At 41.2% G+C, this 23,562-nt stretch overlaps 1 protein-coding gene across 1 annotated transcript in view; it reads right to left on the bottom strand.

Moving 5' to 3' along the window:
- Window positions 1–23,562, bottom strand: part of NTNG1 (netrin G1) — a 227,022-nt gene that overhangs the window by 17,147 nt on the left and 186,313 nt on the right. The gene's annotated exons all lie outside the window — the stretch shown is intronic.

The following is a 23,562-nucleotide window of genomic DNA, read 5'->3' as shown; positions in this document are numbered from 1 at the left end:
GGTCATGAACAGAAAAGCTGTTATAATGGGAAAGGGCCGAATAACCTAATGAAAGGAAACACGTTTTCAATTATTTTAAACATTTATCACTATATTTTACAGGGATGAATCATAATCTACTACATTAAAATGACCAGATACATGGATAATGACATGTTTCTGTTGATTGCCTGTCTGTGTCAGAAGTGTGAAGATAATTTAATGATAATGTTCTAGTACAGAAGACCAAAATCCCATTGCCAGATCTTTTGGGAATTTCCATACAGATCATTAATAGTTACATGTTTTACATTAGTAATTACATTGTATTTGTTCCCTGTAAAACAGGAATATGCTGAAATGGAATGAAGAGCAATCTCTTGGTTAGAGCAAAGTTACCAGGACTCATACATTCTATTCCTGGTTCTATCATTGATACATGGTGTGATCTTGGATAAGACTCTTCTCAATGCTTCCGTTTAACCACTGGTAGAACAGGGATAATAATACTTCTCCAGCAGGTCTGAAAATCCTTTTCAAAGGTTGATAAGAATTATTATCCTCACTTAACCAGTGGGGAAGCTGAGGCAGAGGAAACTTACATTACTTTCCTAATGTCAGTAGGAAAACAAGGTAAAGAACCCAGTCTTGAGACTTGCAGTCTGTTATTTTATTCACTGGATCACACTGCCTAACAGGAGTGTTGGAAGGGTTAATTAATCTTTGCAAAGTAAATTTGAAATTCTCAGATGACAAATGCCATATAAGTGTAAAGTACAATGTGAAAAGAGGAGTATCCAAATCTTGCCCATTTAAAGCATTTGCAAATGGTTACAGGTAGACACCCCTGTTTGATAAAGAGTTAACTACAGGATCTAGCATGCAATGTTTTAGCTTGACATGGGCAATCAGAGCTTCAGCATCTCCATACTTACCATAATAAGGACACTGTACAACTTCCACTGGCTGTTTTTGCCCATGGGCTGCATTTTAGCCTTCTCTGTGTTAAAATATTACCTAACCTTTCTTTTTGTAATATTACAGTGGAACAGAGCATTAAGAATGAGAATTAATTATACTGTAGTCTCTCCATCAAAATAAAGGAAACCTCTTTATTTGCTAAATCTATTGGGCAAGCTCATGAGCTGGTACATGAGTGATGTACACTGATCTAAATTAGTTGAGGATCTAGTCCATTAAATTTAACTATTAACAGATTTTTAAGGAAAAGGAAAGTTGTAGGGTTGTTTTAGTTTAATTGTACCACTCCTGCTGTGAACAACTTTTTCTGGATGCTGGCACAATATACTGTAAATGGAGTCCAATTTGGGTGGATGTATTATTCCATACTGTCTTTTACCAGAATAGTGACAGGATATCTTAACCATCTGTAGTTAAACATTCAATGAAAAAAATGAGAAATAATAAAATAATGCATCAAATAATTAAAGCTATTAGCCACTTTGGGATAACTTTTATCAGCAGCATTTCTTGTTACATGCAAGATTGCTCTAGGGTGCTTTGTGTGCTTAGCCTCACTAGGAGAAGTTACTAGAGGCAAAAGATATGTGGGATGCATTCCAACGTGATCCTCTATGGTCATACTAACCTCTTTTCCAATATGGTGTGACGATGTCCCAAATGAGATCATGATCGTCAATGTCTTAGCCCTATATTTTCTACTTTCTCATAATCTGAGGATTATTCAGCATTAATATCCAAAAGAAGTCTATATCAAAGCACAGACCTTGTATTACAACTTTATTAAATTATATCTATCTAGTCTACTTTATTCCTTTCTTCAAAAATACTAATTATTGTATTTTCAGAGCAAGTTACAGATGGGTTCACAGTTAAATTTATAAGGTTGCTGCATACATACAAAAAGGTAGATATCTTTATGTAGGATGCTATATACAAGCTGCTAATACAGCAGAAGGGCTATGTTGACCTGGTTCTTGTCAGTTTCACTAGTGCCCTTAGTTTACAGATGTGCTGACACAACACTGACAGGTCAGTTTTTGCAGTGCTGCAACTTGGGAAAGCTCTGAGGAGCTCCATTTAAAATATTACTAATTATTGGTGCTTTTTATAGATTCCAAAGCCAGAGAGGATGACTGTGATCTGCCCTCTTGTAAAAAACAGACCATAGAACTTTCTCAAAATAATTCCTAGAGCATATCTTTTTAGAAAATCATCCAGTCTTGATTTTAAAATTGTCAGTTATGGAAAATCCACCATGACCCTTGTTAAATTGTTCCAATGGTTAATTACCCTCACTGTTAAAAATGTACATTTTATTTCCATTATTTTTTCCTAGCCTGGCAGTTCCTAATTTTAGACGATTGTCATTGGGTGTCAAAGAGTTGAAGAACAGTGTGACCATTATATCACCCCCATTAATCTAGTCAATAGACAAAAATAAGAACATTTTCAACTGCTATTAGAAATATGTTGAAGGAAAAAAGATCAATGATTTAATGTTTAAAACACTGCACCAATACCTTAGATGTTATGATGAAAATGACTAATTGTTGTATTGGAAATGTCTCCCACTCGCACCTTCTAAAAGTGTGATTTTGAGGATTTTTTCTTATACCTCCAACTAAAGAGCTTTAAATGAGAACTAAAATACTCATAATATTTTCTCTCTAAACTACTCATAATACCATAGATACAACATTAATGCCTTGTCTTCTTTCGATATTAGTGGCAAAGTATTAGGTTAATAGCTTCAGAACATTTCAGGAGGTATACACGTAGTAACACTACAAACTTCTGTGACTACTTTATCTTAACTTAGGTAAGGAAGATTCACATCTGAGCATTGCTATAAGAATGTTGTACTTGTCCCAAAAATACTCTCTGAAAAAGAAATGAACATAAGAACATAATAATGGCCGTATTGGGTCAGACCAAAGGTCCATCCAGCCCAGTATCCTGTCTGCTGACAGTGACCAATGCCAGTTGTCCCAGAGGGAGTGAACCTAACAGGTGATGATCAAGTGATCTCTCTCCTGCCATCCATCTCCACCCTCTGACAAACAGAGGCTAGGGACACCATTCCTTACTCATCCTGGCCAATAGCCATTAATGGACTTAACCTTCATGAATTTATCTAGTTCTCTTTTAAACTCTGTTATAGTCCTAGCTTTCACAACCTCCTCAGGCAAGGAGTTTCACAGGTTGACTGCGCTGTCTGAGAAGAACTTCCTTTTATCTGTTTTAAACCTGCTGCCCATTCATTTCATTTGGTGGCTTCTAGTTCTTATGTTATGGGAACAAGTAAATAACTTTTCCTTATTCACTTTCTCCACACAACTCATGATTTTATATACCTCTATCATATCCCCCCTTATTCTCCTTTTTCCAAGCTGAAAAGTCCTAGTTTCTTTAATCTCTCAATGGGACCTGTTCCAAACCCCTAATCATTTTAGTTGCCCTTCTCTGAACCTTTTTCTAATGCCAGTATATCTTTTTTGAGATGAGGAGACCACATCTGTACGCAGTATTCAAGATGTGCGCGTACCATAGATTTATATAAGGGCAATAAGATATTCTCCATCCCTTTTTTAATGATTCCTAACATCCTGTTTGCTTTTTTGACTGCTGCTGCACACTGCGTGGATGTCTTCAGAGAACTATTCACAATGACTCCAAGATCTCTTTCCTGATTAATTGTAGCTAAATTAGCCCCCATCATATTGTATGTATAGTTGGGGTTATTTTTTCCAATGAGCATTACTTTACATTTATCCACATTAAATTTCATTTGCCATTTTGTTGCCCAATCACTTAGTTTTGTGAGATCTTTTTGAAGTTCTTCACAGTCTGCTTTGGTCTTAACTATCTTGAGCAGTTTAGTATCATCTGCAAACTTTGCCACCTCACGGTTTACCCCTTTCTTCGGATCATTTATGAATAAGTTGAATAGGATTGGTCCTAGGACTGACTCTTGGGGAACACCACTTGTTACTCCTCTTCATTCTGAACATTTACCATTTATTCCTACCCTTTGTTCCCTGTCCTTCCCTCTTATCCCATGACAACTTAATTGACGTAAGAGCCTTTGGTGAGGGACCTTGTCAAAGGCTTTCTGGAAATCTAAGTACACTATGTCCACTGGATCCCCCTTGTCCACATGTTTGTTGATCCCTTCAAAGAACTCTAAAAGATTAGCAAGACACGATTTCCCTTTACCGAAACCATGTTGACTTTTGCCCAACAATTCTTCTATGTGTCTGACAATTTTATTCTTTTAATTCTTTACTACTTTACTAAATAGCTACATCTTTTTAGATCTTTCTCTCACACATAAAAGTTGGAAATAAAATTGTTAATATTTGGATCATGCTTTCTCCTCAGCCAGCCAGCCTATCCGCTCCACCCAGCCACGTTCCTTTTTCACTCGTACAGCCAGCCTCCCTGTTTATCCTCTCTCAAAGAAGTAGCACCACCACCTGCTCCAGTGTGTGACTTCCCTCCAGTGGGTTCAGTAGCAATGCCCATGCTGGGCCTCAGTCTGTTCCTTACCAAAATCACACTCCAAGATCCAGTGTGGCAATGTGGTAGATTTGATTGGGATGGTGGTTTTCTGAAGAATCATAGAATATCAGGGTTGGAAGGGACCTCATCTAGTCCAACCCCCTGCTCAAAGCAGGACCAATCCCCAGACAGATTTTTGCCCCAGATCCCTAAATGGCCCCCTCAAGGATTGAACTCATAACCCTGAGTTTAGCAGGCCAATGCTCAAACCACTAAGCTATCCGTCCCCATGGCTGCTGGAGAGAGAGACAGTGGAGGAATTTAGACGGACCGGAGCTGGGGGGAGAGGGAAAAGTGTGTCAGATACCTTGGCTGGCATGTTGGGATAACATACATACTGTTCAGTGGTAAAGTTTCGTATCTACAACACAATCAAGATCCTTCAGTGGTGTAGAGTTGACAACGCAGCCTTACACTACTGAGTCTGCATGGGTGTCTCTATGCTGGAGCTGAAAGGTGTGACTCCCAGCACAGGTAGACAGACTCGTACTAGCTCTGCTCAAGCTAGTGTGCTAAAAATAGCAGTGGGGGCAGCAGTTCAGATTAGCCTGTGAACTTGCACTCTGAGGGGCTTGGGCAGGCTTGGATTTATGTGGGGAGATTGAGCTGCCATCCAGCTGCAACATTCACCCTATTTTCTAGCATGCTAGGTTGAGCAGAGCTAATGCGAGTTTGTCTAGCCATGCTGGGAATTGCACCTCCCAGCTGCATTGTAGGCTACCTTATGCTGCCAGACAAGGGAACAGGGGGCATGGAGAGAATGAGGTGCCCTAACTTATCCTTAGTTGTGTTTTCACCCCATTGCAGTCTGGCATGAGTTAGAGAAACCCTGAGGCTGTTCTGATCCAGTACATGGTAACCAGGCTGCACACAATATTTGGCCCTATTTCTGTGAGAGGTGCAAATATCGGGCCATATTTTCCAAACTTTGCACATACACAAATTCTGCTGCATACATGCTTCCCTTGTTTTCCATATGCATATAGGGATGCAGAGAGAGGTTGTGCACCAAATGGGAGTTTGTGCACGTGCAAATTGGGCAGATGCATTTTGAAATATCTGAGCCATTATGTGCACCAACTGTATGTGATGCAGCATTACAATCTATTGGTAAAGAAGCTCCCAGGGATGGAAAGTGTTTCTGTGAACTGAAGCTTGATGGCACAGAACTGCAGTGTGTTGCATAGCACTGATGCAGTGGGACTGATTTTAGTGTGCTGTGTCTGCTCTAACAATTTCCTTGCACTAGTGACTCCAGTTGACATCCTATTGTGAGCACAGTCCTGCTCTCCTTGAAGTCAGTAGGAGGTTAGCCAGTGGAAGCAGTTTGGGACCCTGTGATATGAACCTGTCCTCACTGTAGTATTCAGTTTCTATAGCCTCATTATCCAAATTCAGTGTTAGTTCTTGAAAGGAAGAGCTACATGTGATGAAGCTCTTTTCCTCCCTTGGAAATAAAACTCTAAAGTTTTCAAAGTAAGAGTTCCATTTCAAGGATCTTTTGGGTTAAAAGAGAAATTCATTTTCTTCTTAAAATATGTACAATATTCAGAGAACTCTGAGGCAGCATCTCGTTATCAGTACACCCTGCTGAACTGTCTCCTGTGGACACTTTTTTGTTTCCTTTTAATGAGGATGCTGTTTCTATTTGTTGTTGCCTGTCAATGCGAATGAAACTGAAAATGGTGAGCACCTGTCAGGTAGCCTGTGGCTCTTTAGCTTACAGGCCCAGTGCTTCCCTTAGGGCTGCTCAGCACTGCTTTCCAAAGCTGCCCTAAAGCCAGCACAACGAGTCAGTGAAGGGTCCCCCCATAAAGGGAGGTGCTGCTGGAATGACTCTGTGGGTCCATTAAAGAAGTCTTAAAGTTGCTCTAATTTAAGCAGGGACCAGACCAAGAACAGGATGGCCGACTGATGGAAAGTAAATGTGGCTTAAAACCACCTTTGTGTTCCCTGTACTGAAGTGCAGCTTAGCTGCAGCTTCAGGGTGTATGTTCTGTAGCTTTGAAACACCAGCTCCACGTTTGCAGTTTATATTCAAGCACCCCAGAGCAGATCAATATTTTAGTTTATTCGCTCATAAATGAGTATTAAGATCTGGCTTTCGTGCTTCTGTTCTTTGTAGACCAGGAAAATCTGTTGGGTTTTATATTTGTCTGAAAAGTGGGAAAGAACCGGTAGGGTCAAATTGACCCAATGGATGATCATTAAAATAATAGAAATATAAATCTAAACACTGTTTCTAGTTTCAGTGGGTAGGCATTTGTGTGAATGTTAACATGCTGCTCTGAAATACTATCTGCAGAGTTTGGTCCACCAAGAGGGCACAGATAATCATTGGAAAGAAAGAATAGCATCTATAAACATGTAGCTGTCCAATGTGTAATCATACAGCAAGAAATGGCTTTGGACACAATGCGTTAAACACTGCAGACCCTTTACTGGGCTCCAGACATAAACTGAGATACCTGATATTTGAGGACTGTTCCTTTAATGTATTTTACCAAGCTGATCTCAACTATTAGGGCAGGTCTATACTTAAAATGCTGCATCGGCACAGTCTCTGTAGCGCTTAAGGGAAGATGCTCCTATGCTGATGGGAGAGCTTCTCCCACCGTTGTAGTTAATTCAGCTCTGTGAGAGGTGGTAGATATGTTGATGGGAGAAACTTTCCCACCGAAGTAGCGCTTTCTACACCGGGGTATAACTACATCGCTCAGGGGTGTGGATTTTTCAATCCACACCCCTGTTATACCAATATAAGTCAGTAGTGTAGACTTGTCTTTAGTGATCTTCAAAAAGCACCAATTTCCAGTAATAGGTTCATAATCAATCAATCTATCTCCTTCCCTTTCTCTGTAGAAATCCTGTAACTTCTGTAATGTAGTGTACTGTACTGTAACTCATCATCCCCTTCTCATCTTATGATCATAGGTTAAGGTTTTATTTTTGATTTAATTATTTTCTTTATAAGAGAAGATAATGGTAGTGAAGGTGGATCTGGCTTCCAGTGAAGTCTCTTTTAGTCATTCTGCCACTAACTTTGGTCCAATGTAAGAAAACAGTAACTGGTAATCAACAGATGTGTATCTTGAAATCATATTGATGAAAGAAAATGAAAGGGGGTAATACTATTAATATCTTGTAGAACATTTTAACAAGTATGTGCTGTATGGATGCCTGCAAATCTTTATTCATGTGAGTAGTCCTTACTTAGATGAAGAGTTCCACTGAAATCATGGGAAGAATGATAGTCATCCTGTGATCAACCAATAAAAAGACTATGAGCTGTCAATGTGATGCGGCCATGAAAAATGCTAATGCAGTCTTAGGATGCACCAGGCTAGGTATTTCCAGAAGAGATAGGGAAGTGTTAGTATCATTATACAAGGCACTGGTGAGACCTCATCTGGAATAGTGTATGCAGTTCTGGTCTCCCATGTTTAAGGAAGATGAATTCAAACTGTAACAGGTGCAAAGAAGGGCTACAAGGATGAACAGAGGAATGGAAAACCTACCTCATGAGAGGAGACTCAAAGAGCTTGGCTTTGTTAGCCTAACCAAAAGAAGGCTGAGGGGAAATATGATTGCTCTCTGTAAATACATCAGAGGGATAAATACCAGGGAGAGAAGAGAGTCCCTTCTGAAGGAGAGTCCCTTCTGATCTTAAAGTCTATGAATCTATGAGACTTTTGGTGAAGACACTGGACTCCGGCACTCAAGAGATATGCCTTTGGTTCCCAGTTCTGTGGTTGAATTTCTGTGTGACTTTGCCTTGATCCTGAAAACACTCACATGCTTAACTGTCAGCAAAACTTAGTCAATGAGATTACTAATGTGCCTATTTCAGCGCAGTGTTGTGATGATGCATTCATTAAAGGTGCTCAGGTACTGGGGCCCAAATGAGTTTGTAGTTAGACAGACTTCTTGCATGAGTAAAGGTTTTCAGAATCAAGTCCTTAAAATAGTTTGGTTTAGATAGGGGTTCTGGGGAAAATACATTGAGGTAGGAATCAGATAAGGATATGTGAAAGTTAATCTCTTGTGTTCCATAAAGGAAGCAAATAATGACAGGCCTTCATTTATTTACAGGAGATCATTTATATATAAAGTAGTTAATCTACTGACACCAAGAAATAAATCCTTTAGCTCAGATTTAATAAAATAGGTATTCAGTTTCAGAAGATTTTTTGGGTATTCATAACATATTGTGCATGGGTGAAAAAGTCCAAAGTCTCTCAGAAAATGCCCAAAATGGAAGTAATATGGTTCATCAACTGTTCAGGTACCGCAGTATTGGGCCCAATATAAATATACTGTATAGAGAATCTGCCTGGGAAAGGTATTGCTGGATACTTAAGGACTACATCCTTTTAGTATGTTCAAGTCCAGTCAGTAGTCAATGCACCGTAACATTAGTTATGCCTCCTGAACTTAAAAGAACTTAAAAAGCCAATTGCAAACCATTCAGTTTTCAGGTGAACTAGTCCAGATAGTGTCTTTTGGAGACTGCAGGAATGTAAAAAGTATAATGTTAAGTGTAAAAACACTGGCTTCAGCAAGAATTGAAGGGAGCTCATCTCATCTCAGGAGGCCCTCAGCACCTTGCACACTTGAACACTTAAGTGTGAGAGAAACATCATATATGAGAATACAGACCTTGTACAAACTTTAATTATTTCTATTTTAAATGGGTTATTTTGATAAGCTTTAAAGTAACTTGCTGCTCTACAATGGGAATTCCAGACACAAGCTGTGTAACCTCTGACACCGTTTTAGAAGATGATGGTTGCCAAATTGTCTTGTTTGCAAGAAAAGATGGTGACATCTGTCATGAGATGTCCATATTAATTTTTAGTATTGCTGATGGATGCATGTTGAGTGGTTGGTGTTTTCTCTGAGGTCTTCTGCAACTCGTTATTTTTATAGGATGTTTAGGGCTCTTTCCCCTACAAGTTGGGGGCAGATGTTCGTGTCACCCTAAAAGGAGCAGGGGCTATGGCAAGTACCTCAAAACCAGGCTTGTGCCTTTTTATGTTGGGGGTCACAAGCCCACAGTGCATATGGTGTGCAACAATGAATATTTTTTTTAAATGCTTCCTGAAGTGGGACTTGAGGGGAGATTGATGCTTCTGATTCCTGAGGAGAGCCTCCTGAGGGGAACAGGAAGGCAACAATGAACAAGTTACGCCAGTCTCTGACAAGTCTCCCAGCACCTGAAAGGCCCCACTAACATGAAGCACTGTTCCAGCCCCGTCACCATATAGTTTCTTGACTGTCACTCCAGATCCAGCTCCTACACCATGTGAATCAATAGACTCTGAATGCTGAAGCAATAACCCTTATTATCTTAAGTATATTATTTATCCTTTTGCTATTTTTGTCCTTTGTTTTATTAATGGAGACACATCCCAACCTTTTATTAATTTAGGATGTGGAAGGGTGGTTGTCTGCATGCATGTGTGTGTGAGCACTTGTAAAATCCACAGAGGGAAGGCACCAGTAAGAAAGTTTCCCAGGTATAAACAGACCTCATAAAAATACTTGCTACGAGTGTTCTTCATTCTGTGCAAGCCTCCAAAAAAACCTTTAAATTGTCAGCTGTAAGCTGTTAAGTAAGATTTGTTAAACTTCTGCTCATCAAAGGGTCCTATTAAGGCTTCCATTGTCAGTATTGTAGGGAATGAAAAGAGTTAGCCATCACATTGCAGTAAAACACACTTAAGCTTTCACTGGTTGTGAGGTTGTGATTTAAGATATTACATTACAATTTGGTTTTAATATTAAATATAAAACCAGTTAAATTTTTATAGTAGTGCCACAGGGAAAGTTCTATAATTTGGTTTTGGGACTTATAAGGATTGATTATCTGCTGTATTAATTTGAAGATTTGACTAAATTGATGATTTAATTCTAATCCAATCTTACTGTTAACTTGTTGATTTTACCTTAATTGTAACTTGATGACTGTATTGCTTAATTCTAAGTTTAGGAGTGTTAACAGTTTAGTTATAGTGATATGTTTTCTTGATTTTATTTGTTTATTAACATTCATAAAATGTCATATTTCCTCAATAAGAAATATGGTCCAGAACCTTTCAGAATCAGCTGGAGGTCAGCCAGTCCATCTAGGAGCCTAATCAGCTCCCTTTAAAAATAACAGGAGTACTTGTGGCACCTTAGAGACTAACAAATTTATTAGAGCATAAGCTTTCGTGGGCTACAACCCACTTTAAATTAACCTTTGGTTCTCACACAAGTGTTATCATGAACAGGAAAATCTTGTTGGCGACATTAGGCACTGATGGAAATATTTGTGCATGTTAGTGTGTACTTGTGTCAGTATTGCATCAATAACATGGATGGCAAGGAAATGTCAAGTACCTTTGATTAACTCAGGTCAATAATCTTTTTTTGTCTCTAATTAAACATGACGATTGTTTTATTTCAACCTATATTGTCCCCTTTAGACCCATGTGATCAAAACTTCAGTACTGGTTGAATGGATCTTTTCTTTTTGTTCTCATGAAATGGTAGCAAGCAAATTACACAAAGGTTAAGGCCACTGAGTAGGTTTAAAAGAGAAGCATGACAGGTTTTCACAATAAGAGCAACCCTGTTCATCACAGTTGAAATGAACAATTAATAATTCATAACAATTAACTGAGTTATATGCTTCCTATTCAATATGTTTCCAAACATGAATAGATTAAATGGTAATTGCTATCAAGCTTTATGTTCTATTTCATGTGCCTAATAAAAGTTTATCTTTTGGAGCTTACTTTGTATCTCCTTTTGATCTACTCCTGACTGCAATATACTATATTAAAATATTTATTATTAACCTATCAAATATTAACCATTTTAAAATTATACTGACTAAAGAAAACAAATAGGATACTTTAACATTTTATGAATTTCCTAATATTTAGATATGCAGAAAACTTCCATAATACACCGCCAACAAAAACTGATGAACCAAAAAATTGTATGCACACTCTTTAAAGAGTGCTGCTTTGAAATGCACTGCTATTATATCCATCAGCATGATTTATTTTGGCTCTTTACATATACAGTAGAAACTCAGTTATGAACATGCTGGGAATGGAGGTTGTTCATAACTCTGGAATGTTCATAATTCTGATCAAAACGTTATGGTTATTCTTTCAAAAGTTTACAACTAACACTGACTTAATACAGCTTTTACTATGCAGAAGAAAAATGCTGCTTTTCCTTTATTTTATAGCAGTTTATGTTTAACATAGTACTGTACTGTATTTGCCTTTTTTTTATTTTTATTTTTTTGGTCTGCTGCTGCTGCTGCCTGATTGTTGTACTTCCAGTTCTAAATGAGGTGTGTGGTTGGTCAGTTCTGAGGTTCTACTGTAATACTATGTAAGTATTCAATAAAAGGTTAATAACTTCCCGTCTGTACAATATAATTCCTGCAGCACTGCCTATTTTTATTAAATTAGTATTTTAACTTTTTTCAGTATTTAGGTCTTGTGAGCCTCCCTATTTTTTGCATTTTGCTTCTCGACCACTTAAAATGGATTGAGTTAGTTTGGTCAAAATTCCAATAGCTAGCTTGACAGCTGACAATACTGATAACCATATGATGGAATCCGAAAAAAATAGTTGCTACCCTAGTAAGGCTGAAAGACCTGAAAGCTGACACCTTTGTGAAGGCAATTGGAGTAGAAAAAAACATAGCATCATGATGGTAAGGGAGCTCTTTCCCTTTCTTAAAGGGCCAGATTGGTGCTGTGGTTTTATAAATGCTGTCCATGTATAATGTGCTCTGATTTTGGGGGAAAATACACCAGGTAATCACACTAGCCCTTTTAAAAGGAGAGTTATTGCTCACTAGAACCCAATGGCCTAGCAGTGTGATGCAAACTCTTTACTCTGTTCCCTCTCCAGTTGTTTGTGGGCTGTCATCTTCCTGGGACTTTCTTCAAAATGCCCGTAGACATCACTAGCTGTTGACCACTGTGTTTACAACCAATGTCTTGGTCATGTGTTGTTATGGAAACCTTTCCTCCATGGAGAGGAGCAGACACAATTCCCTCCAGTGCCCATCAATGCCACTTTCTCTGTAGGTCAGAGTAGATTGCTAACAAAATCATTGTAGAGTGGAAAATGCTGTTTCGGCACCGCTCCTTAGCCTATGCCAGCACTACCAATGCTACCAATATATATCCACTGATTTCATTACATTCTATGCTGCAATCTCAACATTTGAAACATCCTCTCACCTTCTTCATGCTAAGCACACTCCCTTTCCCTCGTCAAATCAAATCCCACACTAAAACACGCTTCTGTCATGAAACCATGCTTTGACCTAAGTGCTTTTGTCCCTTATATGTTGTTGCAACTGTATAGTTATCCCATATATTATATTTGCCTGAACCAAGGTATGGATCTTGTCTTTTCTGTCTTTAAAGATCCACAGTGATAGGGGGCTGTATGGAATTATGAGGCATATTTTCTGCTGGTAAACTGATAGACCTCCACTGAAGTACATTGATTTATACCATCTGAGAATCTGACCCAATACCTCTGTGGGGATTTATAATTTTGCCTTGTTTGTTCTTGGATTGCACATCCTTACATGTTTCAATAATAGTATTCCTTGGGACATCAGTGTGATTCTGAATTGATTTCAGTCAAGTTACTCTGAATTTAAACTGGTGTAATTTGGTCTGATATATTCAAAGCACTACCTAATGAACCACCACAACAGGCTTGTGAGGTAGGTTAGTAAATATTATCTCCATCATAATAGATGGAGAAACTGAAGTAGAGAGGGTAAGTGACTTGCCCAAGGTACATAGCAGGACCATGTCAGAGCTGCATTAGAAATCAAGGCTTCCTGATTCTGAATTCTGTGCTTCTTCCTCTTCAGTATAACTTCCTCCTATGCATAAAATTCATGTATATGTATTTAGGGTGATGTACAATGTGTATCTTCCTACACAGATATATACATGTTAAGTATCCCTGCAGGCGAGATTTCTATAGGACAACTGCATTTATTTATTTCAACTATTTAGAAAGAACAGAAGGCTGTAATATGTCTTTTAAGAATGACATGTTTGGAAGTTCTCAGTAGCAAAAGATTTTTTTGTTGAATTGCAAATGTTAACTTCCTACAAGCAATGTTTATATAATTCATTGGCTCATGGTTTCATGTTTGATTTTCTCTGGAAATTCATCCTGTGTGATGATTTTCATAAAATGCTTTAGCTGCTAACGCTTGTAACTCATGGCAAAATTCAGACAATAAAAGAAGCTTATTTATATTTAAATAATCAGGTAATATATAGAAGGCATACTGACAGAATAATCTAGCATTCTATGGAATGACATAAGTTCAGTCTACAAGACAGATGCAAGCAGTTTGTATAGTTTGAACATCAGAGATGAGAATTTAAGTGTAATCCTCTGCCTGCCTTAATGAAAATTATTAAAGAATGGAAAAAGGAGCAAAATCAAAGACTATATGAAACGGCTACTTACTGTAATTGTGGTTCTTCAAGATGTGATGCAAATATGTACTCCAGGTAGGCATCTTTGTGCCCTGCACACCGGAGCCAGAGGCTTTTGCCTAGCAGTATCTGTAGACGGGCAGCATTCACATCTTGTGTGTATCGCCTCTTCCTTGACTATATGAGGCACACTGCCTCCCCCCCTCAGTTCCTTCACATTGAACATCCAGGGTAAGGCTCCGATGCAGAGGGGACGGAGGGCGGGTTATGCATCACATCTCAAAGAACCAGTTACAGTAAGTAACCTTTCTTCTTCGAGTAGATGCAGACGTGTATTCCAGGTAGGTGACTCAGAAGCAGCACCCCCTGTTGGAGTGGGGCTTGGAGTCTATGTGAGTAGGAATTGCAGGACCACTTCTCTAACGTTAGTGTCTGTTCTGGAAGAAGCAGTGATTGCGTAAACCTATGTATAGACAACCATGTGGCCACCATTCAAATGTCCAATATGGAAATGTCTCACTGAGGAATGTTACCAATGTAGCCTGTGCTCTCATTGAAATGAGTCAATATCTGCTGAGGAGGCATAGCCCACGCTATCTCATACACTGTCTTGTTATAAGACATTATCCATCTAGAGATGGTCTGCGCAGAGACCGCTTGTCCCTTCATGTGGTCTGCATGTGATTCGTGCTTCTCCTTTCCTGTTTGCAACTATTCAGTCCTGTTCAGATAAAAGGGTAGGCAGCATCTAACATCTAACGTTGCTTCTCTGGAGAGGAATGCAGCTTAAGGAAAAATACAGGGAAATACACCGCTTGGTTCAAATGAAACTGAGACCATCTTGGATAAGAACTTCCACTGTAATTGGAATGTTACCTTGTCCTTGGAGAGCTGCATGTAAGGAGGCCCTGCCTTCAAGTGCCTGCAACTCACCCACCCTCCTAGCAGAGGCAATGGCTATGAAGAATGTAGTTCTTTGAGACAGGAGGGGCAGTGGACAGGATACAAGGGGCTCAAATGGAGGCCCCATTAGAGCTGCAAAAAACATGTTCAGGTCTCAGAAAAGGACTGGCTCTTGGACCAGAGGATGCAAGCAAAGAAGTCCTTTCAGAAATCTCATCACTGTGGCATTGGAAAAAAACGATTTCCTTTGGATAGGGGGATGAAATGCCAATACTGCTACCAACCCCGATTTTGAAGGTGTAGCAGGTACTCCAAGATGTCCTGGATTGAAGTTCCAGCCAGATAGGCCCCATGGGCCAAGGACCACACTGAGAACCTCTTCCACTTAGTCAAATAGGCCATCTTATTGGAAGGCTTCCTACTGTTAAGTAAGAACAGTTGGTCTGCCTCCAACAATGCTCTTCTTCATTCAGCTATGCAGTACCTCCTCCATAAGGTGCAGGGAGCTGATCACCAGATTCGGGGTGTGGTCGTAATCCTGTGTGAGGAGGTCAGGAAGAAGAGGAAGCAGTATGGGAGGATGAATTGACAGGGTGAGGAGGCCCAAGAACCAGCTATCATGGCCACATCGGGGTGATCCACCTTGAACTTTCTGCTGCAGTGGAAAGCGTTTGGTGATGGAGCCCAGGCTGAGCCTCCCCATTAAAGTAGAATGGCGACACTTCTTGTTTTCCCTGGTCGCAAATAGGTCAATTGTGGGAATTTCCCATGCTGCAAAAACAATCCTCCTTCAGGAGCCATTCCAAGGGTGATCTGTGACCCGAGAAAGGCCTCAGTACTGAGTCAGGCCACATGGCCTGTCCAAGCAGATGCTGCTTGAGGCGAAGGTCCCGCGTCCCCTGAGCCCTCTTTTTGAATGATCTACAGATCGAACAGCGCACTTTAAGGTATGCTTTACCAAGGCAGAGCAAGCATCTTGTGTAGGAGTTGGGAATTGCCACTCCACAGAAAAGGCAATGCTTGGGCCCTGGTGAGGGCATCACTACCGCTAACACTACTCTCGCTTTTTTTTTTAAACTAACACTAATTACTAACTATTAACTATGTACAATGAACTAGGCTAAGAAGGATGAATGCGAGTTTGTGAGACAACAACCACACTGAGCTCTGACTCCAGCTGATGGGTACTGAGAAGGAACTGAGAGGGGTCAGGGTGGCCCTGCCTCATATAGTCAGGGGAAGGGCTATAGACACAAGGCACCCCTCTACGGGTACTGCTAGGCAAAATCTCCGGATCCAGAGGCGCGCACATACCTACCTGGAATACACGTCTGCATCTACTCGAAGAAGAATTAGTTTAACATTAGGTATCTGACTGAAAACCCACACTTCTGAAAGGAATGTTATGCTTGCTAATTGTTTAAGATTTGTACTGTTAAATCAACAGATGATAAACAGAGCTGATCCAATACTTCACAACAATAATGTAATCAGATCTGCAGAGCGGGACCTCTACACCTCCCCAAATCCCCCCTTGGGCTCAGTGACGAGTCAAGGATCTGCTTGCCAGGATCTCATTGCAGTAGCTGCTTTACCTGCTCTCAGAATATCTGGGAGCAGATTGCTGGTTTTTTTTAAAACTGTATCCATTGTTTGATTTTTATCTGACTTTTTCAAACTCTTTTTTTGTAACTCTGTGAGTTGATCAAACTGTGTTGCTAAGTTGTCACTGGTAGAAAGAATCACTACCAAAGTATTCTTTCTGTTACCTGATTGCAAACATTTCCAGCATAACTCCTTGCATAGGGGAAATTAAAAACTGGTTTCTGTAAATATTCCTGCATATATCAAGTAAAATCCCTTGAAATTGTATGGTAATTGAACACAAAAGAGGTGAGACTATGGCAAAAGAAAATATATGTAGAAATGTAATGTGGAAAATGCTCTTTATTATTCACTCAGCTTTAATTTTAAAACTGACAGTGCCTTTGTCTAGATGCAGATGTGTCCCCACTCTGATTCAGGCTCCTCTTATCACAGGCCATTAGGGTGACCAGATCACCCAAGTCAAATATCGGGACGTGCGGGGGATGTTCCGGGGGGGGGGCGGGGCAAAAAAACCCCCCACCCTTCCTCCACAAGCGCTGGAGGGAGGCCCCGGAAGACGCAGGGGAAGCGCGGGGCCGTGGTGAGTGAGAGTCCAGCCTGGCCCCGAGCAGGCAGGACTCAGTTGGGCGGTAGGGAGAGGAGGGGGGCGCCCCGCGGGGCCAGGCGGCGGCTGTTCTCCCCCCCTGGGCAGCGGGACTTGGGAGCAGCCGCTGCTGCAGCTCCCACTGCCGCGGGGGGAGGAAGCGGCCGATGGCCAAGCTCGGCAGCTGCGGCTCTGGCGCCCCCGAACCCGGACCTGTTGCGGGGACCCAGCAGCGCGCAGGTTACATGCGCCCAGCCCCTGGCCAGTCGCATCTGGGCTGCTGCCCAGCTGGTGCTATCCCGCGGCGGCCCTGGAGTGGGGGCAGCAGGCCCCAGCCCCCCGTCCCGCTCGGGTCCCGCAGGGGAACGAACGGGGCTGGGCTGCCGATGCCTCCGCCCCGGGGCCGCCGTGGGATTGCACCAGCTGGGCAGCAGCCCAGACGCGACTGGCCAGGGGCTGGGCGCGCGTAGTGTGCGCGCTGCTGGGTCCCCGCAGCAGGCCCGGGCTCGGGGGGTTTGGGCCCGGGCGCCAGAGCCGCAGCCGCCGAGCTTGGCCATCGGCTGCTTCCTCCCCCTGCGGCAGTGGGAGCTGCAGCAGCGGCTGCTCCCGAGTCCCGCTGCCCAGGGGGGGAGAACAGCCGCCGCCTGGCCCCGCGGGCCGCCCCCCTCCTCTCCCTACCGCCCGACTGAGTCCTACCTGCTCGGGGCCAGGCCGGACTCTCACTCACCCCGGCCCCGCGCTTCCCCTGCGTCTCCGGGGCCTCCCTCCAGCGCTTGTGGAGGGAGGAGGAATGGTGAGCCTGGGGAAGAGGCAGGGATTTGGGGAGGGAGCCAATGCGGGGAGGAGGGGGCGGGGGGCGAGCACTTCCGGGCTCTGGAGCATTTCCTTGTTTGTCCAGTGTCCCGACTGCACATCGGTCGGGACGCGGGACAAACAAGGAAATATCGGGACAGTCCCGATAAAATCGGGACGTCTGGTCACCCTACAGGCCATTAAGAACCCACTCTGGACTGATCCCTAATGTGCAAAGATGTGGTTGGTCTTCTTGCTTTGTATGTATGTATTTATTTATTTTTATTCAAGATTATTTAATTCCTAGAATTGCAAAATAAAAAAAAGGCTCTCTGATAATCTGGGTCACTTTCTCAAACTCTAAACAAGCTTAAGGGCTAGACTGTTTTTCACCCATTTCCTAGACTTTGGGGGAGGAGAGTGAGAGAAAGAGGGGAGGTGGTGTGTGTGTGTGTGCGCGCACCTGAGATGGAAATGGGTGATTGGCACAAAGCAGTCACATCGGCTGCACCCTTTTATTTAGTACAAGCATTCTCCTTGAACCAGCACACCTCTGCTAGATGCTATGTCTGTGTGGTGGAATCCCTGAACTCTGAGGTTACTGCTGCTAATGTTAGTACTTATGATCTGGAAGGCAAGGACCAAGATTGTATCTGGCCCCTGTATGAACAGGGATTCAAGGGGTGAGCTAGGTGTGTCTATGCCTTCTTCCCACTTGTGTCCATGCAGTACTAAGAACAATCTGGACCTTAATTTATAAAAAATATTGCAGCACCTTGGTCCATAAAACAGAATAGGCCCTTGTATATAATTTTTTAAAGAAATGGATTAACAACTGTGGAATGCTATCCACTTGGTATGTATACCAATGTTTTTTAGTACTTTAAATCTACACTATGAACTGACATGGCATAGAATATGGATTTGTATGATAGCAGGTCAAATTTCTGGCTCCAGTAGTTCAATACTACACACTGGGAAAGCTCCCTAAACATAAATATGCCTAATTTTGTAAATAAGCCATATTTTTTTAAAAAGGAAAAAGTCCCATTACATATATATATATTTCTGTAGCATCATGGCTCAGAGAAAGCTGTTACAGGGAATTAGATCAACACCACCCTTGGCATGCTCAGGCAAATAATCCCTCCAGAGTCTTGATAATGCAGTGCAGTGATTTGGTTTTCATGTAATTTTCTAGAAGAAAATAGTAAATAAAATCTTCCAGACAGAAAGTAATTGGAAAAAAATGGGCCAATTCCAAAAGCAACTAGATCACGGACTCCTCTGCTGCACACTGAAATATCAGACAGCGGATTTTAATCAGTGTGTACTCAGCTTGATATGTTGAATACATGGCAATCTGATGTCCATCCTATAACCCTGACAACTGCATTCAGAAACAAGTTTTTTCTGACTTTTGAATAGATGAGCGTTGGTATTTGTTTCTTTTGTGCCAAGTAAAGAAACTTATTAAATATCCCTTGCTGCATTTTAACTTTCTGAATATATCAGTCTTCTAGTGTTTTAACTAGATATCCTGAAAAATATTTTGCGGGAACTTTGATTCAACAAAATTTAGTTTAACTACATATTACACACAAAAACCACCAGGAAGAAGTCTATTCTGACCAAGGACATGAGACAGTGAACAAAGCATGAATTGACAGCAGTGTTCACAGTACATATAAATATGTAACTATTAGATAAGGGAATAGTAGAGTAGTGATTAATGTGTAATGGATGGCAGATGTGTGGCATGTGAACAGTTCATGATTCGTATGGAGTATGGTTCCCAGAAATTAATGAACCAATCACAGAGTGCGTGATATGATGTAAAATAAAATGTGCACACGGCATTCTCTTTTGGGAATGTATATATAATTAGATTGATGATTATGTACTTTGGACTTGTGTCAACCCCCGTGCTAGCAGAGTCTGATCAACTCAGTGTAGTTTTACTGTATACCGGTAAAGAAACCTAAATGACTAGTTCAGAGTCGAGCTGAGTTGCTGGGAGGTTAAGGTATCGGAGGTAATGCCAACACTATGTTAAAAGAAAATTGAGGTTGCAAACTCAGGCACTCAAATGGTAGGAAATGCCAGAAATAAGGTTTCCGGTTTAATCCTAATGCTGCCTCTTGGGCATGTGCATTATGATACATCTTTAATTACATGAGCACATAATATTTTTTTCCCCACAGGACTCCTGCCTCATTCAGTCCATAGGATGGGCAGTGCTCATTTAGGCCTTGTCTACACTTGAAATGCTACAGCAGCAGCTGCACTGCTATAGCACTTCAGTGTAGACACTACCTATACCAAAGGAAGGGGTTCTGCCATCGCTGTAGTTAATCCAGCTGCCCAAGAGGCAGTAGTACTGTCTATATCGAGGGTTAGGTCAGAATGCCTACGTCTCTCAGGGGTGTGGATTTTTCACATCCCTGAGACCGCTATGCCAATGTAAGTTTCCAGCGTCGAACAGCAATTCAATAGTTTTGTTTTCTCCTTGTTGTTCAGCATGTGGCCTCATGCTTTATTTGCTGCACTAACTATTCCAATCCTGTTCTGTGTTCAGAACATAAGAATGGCCTTACTGGGTGAAACCAATGGTCCATCTAGGCCAGTATACTGTCTTCCAATAGCAGCCAATGCCAGGTTCTTCAAAGGGAATGAACAGAATAGGGCAATTATCAAGTGATCCATCCACTCCCAGCATCTGGCAGTCAGAGGCTCAGGGACACCAAGAGAATGGGGTTACATAAGAACATAAACTATACATATATCCAACTATACATACAATGTGATGGGGGCTAATTTAGCTACAACTAATCAGGAAAAAGATCTTGGAGTCATCGTGGATAGTTCTCTGAAGACGTCCACGCAGTGTGCAGCGGCAATCAAAAAAGCAAACAGGATGTTAGGAATCATTAAAAAGGGGATAGAGAATAAGACAGAGAATATCTTATTGCCCTTATATAAATCCATGGTTCGCCCACATCTTGAATACTGCGTACAGATGTCTCCTCATCTCAAAAAAGATATACTGGCATTAGAAAAGGTTCAGAGAAGGGCAACTAAAATGATTAGGGGTTTGGAACGGATCCCATCTGAGGAGAGATTAAAGAGGCTAGGACATTTTAGCTTGGAAAAGAGGAGACTAAGGGGGGGATATGATAGAGGTATATAAAATCATGAGTGATGTGGAGAAAGTGAATAAGGAAAAGTTATTTACTTGTTCCCATAATATAAGAACTAGGGGCCACCAAATGAAATGAATGGGCAGCAGGTTTAAAACAAATAAAAGGAAATTCTCTTCACACAGCGCCCAGTCAACTTGTGGAACTCCTTGCCTGAGGAGGTTGTGAAGGCTAGGACTATAACAGGGTTTAAAAGAGAACTGGATAAATTCATGGAGGTTAAGTCCATTAATGGCTATTAGCCAGGATGGGTAAGGAATGGTGTCCCTCCCCTTTGTTTGTCAGAGGGTGGTGATGGATGTCAGGAGAGAGATCACTTGATCATTACCTGTTAGGTTCACTCCCTCTGGGGCACCTGGCATTGGCCACTGTCAGTAGACAGGATACTGGGCTGGATGGACCTTTGGTCTGACCCAGTATGGCTATTCTTATGTTTATTGTAGACCTGTTGCCTACTAATTTCATTGGGTGACCCCTGATTTCTTGTGTTATTTAAAGCAGTGAACAACACTTCCCTATTTACTTTATCCACACCATTCGTGATTTTATAGACCTTGATCATATTCTCTCTTCCAAGCTGAACAATCCCAGTCTTTTTAATCTCTCTTCAAAGCTTCACAAATGTTATTGAATTTATTTTCATGGCATCCCGGTGAGATAACGGAATTGTATTATCCCTGTTTTACAGATGTGAAACTGAGTCACAGAAAGATAAAGGTCAGAAGTATCCACTAATTTTGGGTGTCCAATCTGAGATGCCTAGAACCTTCTTTTTCATTATATAGCTCTTTATGTGTTCAAAGCACAACTCCCCACTGACTTCAGCTGTAGATGTGAGTGCTCAGCACTTCTGCAAATCAGGCCCTAGGGTCTCAGGACAAGCACTCAGGAAATAAGATATACACAATTACTGACCATGTGAGAAAAGTTTGATATAAATGACTTGACTAAAATCACATAAGCACTCTGGCAGAGGCAGGGAGAGAATCCATTTCACCAGGGCAGCAGTCAACTGCTTTAATCATGAGATCATTCTTTCTCTTATTGTATTCCCCCTGGCTCATTCACTATACAGCTTCCAACTTCTGCAACAAATTAAGCAGGGGTTGAACAGCCTCCTTTCCTTCCCTCCTGTATCGTTTCCGGAGCAAGTCCATCCTGTGCACTGAGTAAGGCAGGGATCCCATGGAAAAATAGTACATGATCACGTAATTAAAGTCTGTATGATAATGTGTATGCAGAAGGGGGGCAAATTAAGGTTTTGAGTGCTTGACTTTGCAGCCTCAATTTTCCTTTATTGGGCCTAATTTCCTAGGTTTTCAAAAAAAGCAAACTGAGAAAACAGAAATTCCATCATGTGGCACAATTGACACCCAGATAATTCATCAAGAGGGTTTGTACCTTTAGATTCACTGCACAGACCTCTGGTACTTGAGCTAAAGGAGTAATTGAAAGCAACAGTAGGTTGTCATAATCTATGTGAACCAGCACTAGAGGGATGAGGAAATTGAGCTCTTACATGGTTCATAGCCTGATAGGGAACTGGGCTAGGATACAGGAGACTCAAGTCCCTACTCAGCTTGATTCACTGCAGGTTTTTTTTTTTTTCATCCTGGACCTCTCTGAATCAGGCAGAGCAGGGACTTGAACCAAGGCATGGGGGGACACACTGATTCCCAAATCAAAAACCTCAGGTTTCAGTCTCAAAATGGACAATTCGACACAATTCTGTTTTTTCCTTAAAAGCATTTGAAAAATTTTGTTTTAGTTCCAGTGAGGAAGGAAACCAAATTTCAAAACCTTGAAAGTTGCTGTCAAATATGTTTGCATAAACCAGTTACTGAATAACAAACATGTTAAAATCAAATCTGTGTGAATATAATTCACAAATGTAGAAACAGGCCAAATTCATTGAATAAAATGTTTACTGTGAATAGGTCATTCATCTCTATAGACTGCCTATGGCAAACCTTCAGTAGCTGATACTTTCTATTTTGGGAATTATAGTCTTCGTACCTGCAATTCCTGATTAGTTTTTCAAGTTCCTCGCTTTGGAACTGTTGTCTGCTTGTTTGAAGACCAAGGTCTCTCTCTCCCTCCCCCCCGCCACGTAGTTGTATTTTAGGAGGCGAAGTAATCTTAGGATATATCATTTGTATTTGGTTTTAGAGTATTTTAGAATCTATAGCTAAGACACTATGCCAGTAATTCTTCTTCTTCTCTTTCATGAGTTTCTAGATCTTACTAACCAGGAGCAAGTGTTTCTTGCAGAAACTGTCGTGTGTGTGTGTGTGTGTGTGTGTGTGTGTGTGTGTGTGTGTGTGTGTGTGTGTGTGAGAGAGAGAGACAGGGACACAAATGCTGAGAATCAGGGAGAGAAGGTGAAAGAAACAAATAAAAGGATGTTCAAGCGTTTGTAGAATTAAATCCTCAAAAGTAGTAGTTATAGAGATTAGAATAT

Source organism: Emys orbicularis, chromosome 8, assembly GCF_028017835.1.
Source record: "Emys orbicularis isolate rEmyOrb1 chromosome 8, rEmyOrb1.hap1, whole genome shotgun sequence".
Lineage (NCBI taxonomy): Eukaryota > Metazoa > Chordata > Testudines > Emydidae > Emys > Emys orbicularis.
The sequence above is the reverse complement of the archived record's forward strand: the minus strand, read 5'-3'. Positions and strand labels throughout refer to the sequence as shown.